The sequence below is a fragment of the Alexandromys fortis genome, unplaced genomic scaffold, assembly GCF_014885135.2.
Source record: "Alexandromys fortis isolate MF-2015 unplaced genomic scaffold, M_Fortis_MF-2015_v1.1 scaffold_144, whole genome shotgun sequence".
Classification (NCBI taxonomy): Eukaryota; Metazoa; Chordata; class Mammalia; order Rodentia; family Cricetidae; genus Alexandromys; species Alexandromys fortis.
Genome location: NW_026068021.1, coordinates 4263176 through 4271031, shown reverse-complemented (window position 1 = coordinate 4271031; position 7856 = coordinate 4263176). Strand labels below are relative to the sequence as shown.

General features: G+C 48.2%; 1 long non-coding RNA gene across 1 annotated transcript in view; it reads right to left on the bottom strand.

Annotated features, from left to right (window-relative positions):
* Positions 1 to 7312, bottom strand: part of LOC126514381 (uncharacterized) — a 14999-nt gene extending 7687 nt beyond the window's left edge. The window contains exons 1-2 of the long non-coding RNA XR_007595562.1: positions 7191 to 7312; positions 3050 to 3197 (exon numbers count right to left, since the gene is read on the bottom strand). This is a non-coding gene — a long non-coding RNA (uncharacterized lncRNA). The remainder of the gene's footprint in view (positions 1 to 3049; positions 3198 to 7190) is intronic.
* Between the last annotated feature and the right edge of the window lie 544 nt (positions 7313 to 7856).

Genomic DNA, 7856 nt, shown 5'->3' with positions numbered 1-7856 from the left:
TCTCTCTCTCTCTCTCTCTCTCTCTCTCTCTCTCTCTCTCTCTGTGTGTGTGTGTGTGGGTGGGTGGGTGGGTGGGTGTATTTCCTATGTGTATGTCTGTGTACCTATGTGTATAACTGGTACTCATGGAGGTAAGAAGAGGGCATCAGATCCCTTGGAACTGGAGTTATAGATGGCTGTGAGCCATCATGTAGGGGCTGGGAACAAACCCGGGTCCTCTGGAAGATCAGCCAGTGTTCTTAACCTCTGAACCATCTCTGCAGCTCCAATTTTCCGTTTGGAGCTTTTCTTTCTTTCTCTTTCTTCTCTCTCTCCTTCTTTCCTTCCTTCCTTCCTTCCTTCCTTCCTTCCTTCCTTCCTTCCTTCCTTTCTTTCCAACAGCTATCATGATTCCTAGACTTGGTATCGAATTCACTACACAACCAAGGATGACCTTGAGTTCCCAATTCCCTGTCTCCACCTCCAGAGGGATGGAATCGAACATCAGGGCAGCCTGTACAACTAACTCATCCCCGGTCATGCAGTTTACCACCGCAGAGGGTACAGGCAGGCTAGCTACATGTCACTCTGTAGCAGTGATTCTTCATGCTGGAAAGACCCTATCAGTGAGTGTCCTTCTCAGTTTCTAATTGGAAGAAAGAACTGCAGCTTACCATCTGGGCTGGCAGGCCATACAAGGAGCCAATGGGACTCCCCAAGTCCAGGGTCCAAGAGAGCACTGAGGTCTATTATCTTGGAGGAATGTCTTGATGCACAGGGCATGGAACACGGGCAGCTACCATTGCATTGCCATTCTGATGTTCGGTTTTACTTGCAGACCCTCTGGGGTTTTACCTTATTTTAAAACAAAACAAAACAACAACAACAAAAAAAAAAAAACCTTTCTAAGGACCCAAATCAAGAGAATCTTTCCAGAGGGGAATAAACTGAGCTCACCCCTTAGGTCAGTTTTGCTATCCCGGAGGGACAAGGCCTCGGCCCCCTCCCCTCTCCGAGGAGTCTGCAGGGAGGTGGTGCCTCAGGCGGCTTCGGGTGCAGCCGATCCACACAGTGTGGGCTCAGCCCTGCTTTTAATAGCACCACTCATTTCCAGGAGGAGGAAATGGGAGCACTTAGGCTGTGCGGAGAGAATTCCATTAATGTTCGCTCTGACCTTACTAACTCCAGTGTCATTAGCGATGTATACATTTTCAAAATCCCCTTAATGCCCAAAAGCAGTAATAGGTATCTGTTATGCTGGTTAATGAGCTGTAAAATGAACCAGCCCTGATTTGTCCCCCCCCCCGCCCCCACCCGCTGTCAGCCCCCTGGTTAAGTAATGGCCAGGATGGGAGGAAGGCCGAGCTTCTCCCCAGACTCCAGCTAAGACATCAGGCTTCTCTAATCACAGTTGATTAGAAGATAAAAATATTTACACACACCTCATTCTCCATTATCTCAGCTTTTTTTCCTAAGTAATTAGTTTCTCCTACCTCGTTCTGGGAGAATGTTCACACCATTGATCTCGGTTGTTGTAATTAAGAGTGGCCTGGGTCAGAGGTTGAACGGAGTACAGGCTTCTCACCCTCAGGGCACCCTCGGCTGCTTCTGCTAGGGCTCTAAACACTCTCCTGGGCTGGGCTCTGTTCTGGCCTCCATCTGCTCTCGCCTGCATCCTGCATAGCCACTCTACTTACCCAGGCCCCCGACCACTGCTGGCTGAATGTTAGCAAGACTAGCTTGTCAAATTCAAAAACAGGACACGATGTGGAGCATCTGTCTACTACTCAGGAAGCAGCAGTGTGAGGATCAGAAGTTCAAGGCCATCCTCAGCCACACAGCGAGTTCTGTAAGAAACCCTCCCTCCCATGCAATCTTATTTTGAGACCCCCCTACACACACCCACATCCGTTACACACGCACATTCTGTTGCTCGATCTTGAACTGCTGTGGACATGAGTTCCAAAATTTATGGTCAGCACTATTTCTTCAGGATCTAGGTCATTTGGGGAGACTACCTTTGTGAAGCATTGCATCATGTTCTAATAATTTCCATAAGTCATCCTTTACCTTCATACCTCAAACACTGAAAACATAACTCTCCCCCACAGGAATATATCCAGCAACATCTTTAGGGATGTAAGTTTTGTGTGTGTGTGTGTGTGTGTGTGTGTGTGTGTGTGTGTGTGTGTGTAGAGGCCAGAAATCAAACTTGTGCTTTGTTCTTCAGACTTTTCAGGATTGTTCCCCTTGGTTTTTGAGGTAACATTTCTCATCTGTGTGGGGCTCCCCAGATCAGCTAAGCTATCTCCATGTCACCCCCACCCCAACTCCTTGCAGAGGGATTCAGAGCCTGCACCACCAGGGTCAGCTTTTTGAGTAGGCTGTGAGGATTGAATTCAGGCTCTCAAAGAAAGCACTTCACCATCTGAGCCAGCTCCCAACCCAGGGCTGGGAGCTTCTCTGCCATTATGTCTCTGTGTGTTTCTCCGTCAGACAGCCTCTTCCCCGTGTGGGTGACAATAAACAGCTTCTGGCCACACTAGCAGTTTCCATGCCTCGGGCACCCTGCATAGGGTGGCACTTTGTGGCTTTCCTCCCAAGCCCAGGGTGTGATGGAGCCAGGGGAAAGAGGAGCACAGGGATGGATTCTGGACAGGATGCCTGAGCTATTCCTTCATCTTGTGGTCTCCTTATTGCCATCTGTCCCCTCACCCCCCCCCCAGATGACTCTGTCTTTATTTCTACCACCTTAGACTGCTTGTTCCTGATGTAGCCTTTTTTTTTTTTTTTTTTTTTTTTTTTTTTTTTTTTTTTTTTTTTTTTTTTAAGATTAGGAATGTCAAATATTGGTTTTAAAATAGTATTTCTTTTTGTATAATCAGTAAGTCAGTCAGATATTTCTAAGATGACCATTCCTATTTATTTTTGGTGATTTGTATGCTCATTAGGAAAACAGAATTTTTTTCAACAGTAAGTCGATATTTAAATTAAATCGTTATTACTTAAATTAAATCATTATATAGCATCAATAAATGACTCCCAATGGTATACTGTTATAGATCAGTACCTTTTCCAGTCATCATCAGAGAGGCTTCCTCTGGCAGCAGATGGGAACAGATGCGGAGATCCACAGCCAGACATTGTGTGGACATTACGTGGAGAGAGAGTCAAAATTCTAGGTCTCCATCACAACTCTTCTCTCAGAGCTCAGGATCCTGCAGAAGAGGAAACAGAAAAATTGTAAGAGTCAGAGAGTTAGGGGACACCAGGAGAACAAGGCCCACTGAACCAACTAAGAAATTGCCTTGCTTTATTATTTATTTATTTATTTATTTATTTATTTATTTATTTATTTATTTTGTGGGGAGTGCGGGGGTTGATTTTTCCAGCCAGGGTTTCTCTGTAGCTCTGGAGCCTATCCTGGAACTCACTCTGTATGTAGACCAGGCTGGCCTCAAATGCACAGACATCCACCTGCTTCTGCCTCCCTAGTACTGAGATTAAAGGCTTGTGTTACCACTGCCCAGCTAACTCTCAGCACCCAGGTTTGCCCATTAGGCAGCAAGCCCAACAAGCCACTTGCTTCCACTCCCCACAGTTGCTGGACTGCAAGCCTGTGCCATCACACTTCACTTTTTAGCATGGGTTCTGGAGTTTGACCTCAAATCCTCGGCACTTGGCCGACTGAGTCACATACATCGCCACCCTACCTAACCAAGATCTCTTTTGTTTAATTTTATTTTTGTTTTTGCTTTTTTGAGACAAGATTTCTCTGTAGCTTTGGAGCCTGTCCTGGAACTAGCTCTGTAGACCAGCTGGCTTTGAACTTCCGAGAAAACTGCAGGGTCACACCCAGAGGAGGAGAATGGGTCTACTCAAAGGTCGCACATAGTCAGGCCTTACATACTGTTTGCTGCTGTCTTATCATTTTTATTTGCAAACTGCTCTCACTGAAAGGAATCCTGTCTCTGTGTAGGCAACCTGCACAGCACATGGTGACTGTGCCCTGGGCTTGTGACTCCTAGCTGTTGAGAAACTTCTACTAGCCTCTTCCCTCTTCCTAGCCCTGCCCTATGAATTTTAGTTCCTCTGCCTTTTTTTTTCTCTTCAGCCTCACTGTCATTACAGAGCAGGGGAGCCCCGCTCAAACCCAACAGACACTTCCATTTGCTAAAGGGTAGCAGGTTCTGACCTCCCCACACCCACCAACTTGACCAACACCGGGTCAGCACAGAACTGTCAAGCCAAGCCATCCGAAATGAGGGAAACCAGGCTAAACCAAATACCAGGTGGGAAAACATCAAAGTGGCAACCCCTGAACAGCCAGTGAAGTCAGTCTTCCACCTTGGCTGGCACAGAAGCTCATGCCTACTTCTGGCTTTTCCTAAGCCTGGGGAGACCCTCAGTTTCCATCCCCAGTCACTCCTCCACGGTTCTGTTATCCCCCCCCCCCCCGGTGTTTGTCTCACCATACCGGAAATGCTACCATGGGTTCTTTTTATCATTCCTTGGGCTGCCTCCCTCAAAGACGTGCATCTCGATTCTAGAAGGTGGTGGCAATCTGTGCTGCTCTTCCCACCCAACAGAGCCGACAGGGGAGCATGTGCCTCAGCAACCACCTGGATGGTGTATGTGTTCACCCCCTTTTCACAAAGGTTCGGTGGGATCCAGCAGGGGTAAGGATCATGGCTCAGTTGACACTAGCCCATGGTCAGTGCTCACTGCATGAGTGAAATCTTGTTGGTACCACAGGTGCAGGAGTTGGTGTGGGGCCTGGCCCTCGTCCCTCTTCTTGTAACTAAGCTTCGTTGTCTGTATTTGTCATCTACCAAACCCACAGAAAGATTAAAAGATGACTTTGCCCAGACAGTCCCTAAGACGTGGGCTCTACTGATTAAAGCATATTCACCTGCAACCTGGTGTTCGATGGGGGCAGACTACTCAGCAAATCCAATAAAAAAAAAAAACCAGAACATAGCTCAAAGGGAACACACTTCAAAGAGAATACGGATTTAACTTGGAGCCAAATATGAGTGACTATGACCCAGAAATATGGGCCCAAGTTGCCCTAAATATCATGTTCCACCATGGAAACCGTTTCGTGAAATTTTTATAAGCATAGAACAGAAAGTCATAAATCAAAGCTCTTTCAAATATATTGGTAGGAACATCAGACAGGCAGATCACAACAAAGCAGGGAAGGCTCTGCTGTAGGTCTCTGATGCTATCTGATGGCCTCCTAGCTTTAGGGTTTTGGAAGCTAGTTAAGAAGATATATATATATATCCTGAATCGCTTCGCCAACATCCACAGAAATACTGATCAGACACAGAAGCAGGCAATGAGCAGCTTCCAGAACCCTAAAACTGTGGAGCATTAGAGTGTTGCAGATCCAGACCTAGCTATGGTTGGGGTGTGTGGAGCGGTGTCTTTTTAGTCCCTTAAACTCACTCAGTTGCCACCTCTGACTTAACATTCCGTGACTATCCAAACTCTTTAGAGCTGGGCATGGTGGCACATGCCATTAATCTCAGCACTCAGGAGGCAAAGACAGACAGATCTCTGTGAGTTTGAGGGCAGCCTGGTCTACAGAGCGAATTCCAGGATAGCTAGGGCTACACAGAGAAACTCTGTCTCAAAAAAAATAAATAAATAAACAACACCAAAACAAAGACAACAACAATAAACCACTTTTACAACCTTAGCAGACCACTAGCTTCTACCAATCCAGAAGTCAAGAATGTCATCAGAAAGCAGAAACCTACAGCAGAGATTTCCTACCTTGCTGTGACCTGCCCACCCGTGGTGTCTCCCAGTGTGCGTGATAAATACCTTGCTTTATGACTTTGTTCTGTATCTAGTAGAATTTACACAAATACTGGCGCAGCTGAATGAGTGTCTCCTATCGACCCGAACCTGTGTTCCTTGGGCCACAGTCTTATACTAGGCTGGAAGATAAGCTATCTATTATTTTCTTTGAGATGAGAGCTGGGTTTCACATCAACATTCCCGGTAATAATCTCACCACAACTCTAAAAGGGACACAGAGGCCTCAAGATAGCTGTAAGGTACAAGCGGAAGCTCTGAGCGGAAGCACCCTCATCCCTGGGTGTTTAACTGTAAAAGTCATCGCACACACAGGAAGACGGGGTTCTACACTGCATGCTCAAATAACTCCAAGGGAGGGCTGTAGAGCCACCACGGGGTTCCTTCCAGCCTGTAGAATCACTCACCCCAGGGAGGAATCTAATCCAGAGGGAAAGACAACACACTGACTGGACCCTGGGCTGCCACCCAGGAAATTAAAAGGCATTTAATCCAACACCTATTGAGACAGATAAAACCACCTGACGCTCCCCAAGGGTATTTGTCTAAGAGCGGCATTAAATACTGTTAAAGCACTGTTAATTTACACTAGGCTTTTGCCAGTAGTTACCCTTTTAATGTTTATTTTACCTTTAAATAAGACTGACTCCCCCCCCCCCCATGACTTAACTCCCTAATAAAGAGGTGTCAGCCCTTCTTTAGTGCTCCATTTGCCTGCAGCTGGCAGGACTGTCCCCAGACCAGATTGACAGCTGTGAACACTTCACAGTCACCGCCAGAGGCCTTTGATTGGTGTCAAGACATTCTCGCTTTGGCCCCAAAGATGTGCAGGGATTGGTGGCAACACGCTGGCCACACCCCCTCCCCCTACTACTCTGTCTCTTCGGGACCTTCTAGAACCATCCACCTGGGCTGCAGTGTTAAGCCTGACAATGTTGTCTCTCCAGTGACCTTCCCTTGCCTAGATTTTTTTTGTTGTTTATTTTTGAGACAAAAGCTCATATAGCTCATGAGGGGCTTGAATTCTTGCGCCCCTTGCCTCCACCGCCCAAATGCTGACTCCGGCTCTCTTGATTACATGTGATCTTTATCATCATGAGTGCAGTGGGCTGAGCTGCTCACTTTTTTTTTTTTTTTTTTTTTTTTTTTTTTTTGGTTTTTCGAGACAGGGTTTCTCTGTGGTTTTGGAGCCTGTCCTGGAACTAGCTCTTGTAGACCAGGCTGGTCTNTCGAGACAGGGTTTCTCTGTGGTTTTGGAGCCTGTCCTGGAACTAGCTCTTGTAGACCAGGCTGGTCTCGAACTCACAGAGATCCGCCTGCCTCTGCCTCCCGAGTGCTGGGATTAAAGGCGTGCGCCACCACCGCCCGGCTGAGCTGCTCACGTTAAGAAGCAAGAAGCGGGCAGCAGAACAAGAAGAGCTGAAGTCCTGAGGGCCTGGTCAGAACTGTAGCTGTAGCGGTAGCGGACACTGCCAGAGCTCAGCGTAGCAAATCTCAGGTAATTGCTGCCAAGGCTGCAGCAGCAAGTGGTTAAAGCCCAGGGCAGCGAACCTGCCACCTTTCTGGAGGTCGGAGCAATAGGCAACAGAACTTGTGGTCCACAGCCCTGCAGAAGGATGACCCGGTGAGCAGACAACACAAAGGCACCGGGAAGCCGCCCCTAGCCAGGCTGGCAGATCCGCCCCCCTCCCTGCCCCTTGTGCGCCTGCGCAACGCCACCACCACTCTGGGCCTGGCGCACGTGGGCGAGTGCCACCACCAACAGCCAGCAAATAGAAAAATAAATAAAACACCCTTCAGCTCGCTGAACCCCTGTTTGAGCCAGCCTCCCTCCCAGGGGCCTTGGCTTCCAGATTCTCCGGATGTCCCCACGTGGGTCGTGTGCTGTGCTCTGCGCCTGCGCGAGAGCCCCAGGGCGCCTTTGATCCGCTGGTGAGTTGTACCTGTTCCCAGCCAGCTTTTCCCTCCCCAGCATCGCGGGAGCGCAAAGGCCTCTGCCCAGGTGTTCCTGGTCCGGGATGCGAGTGGGGCCACGGCCCAGTCCCACT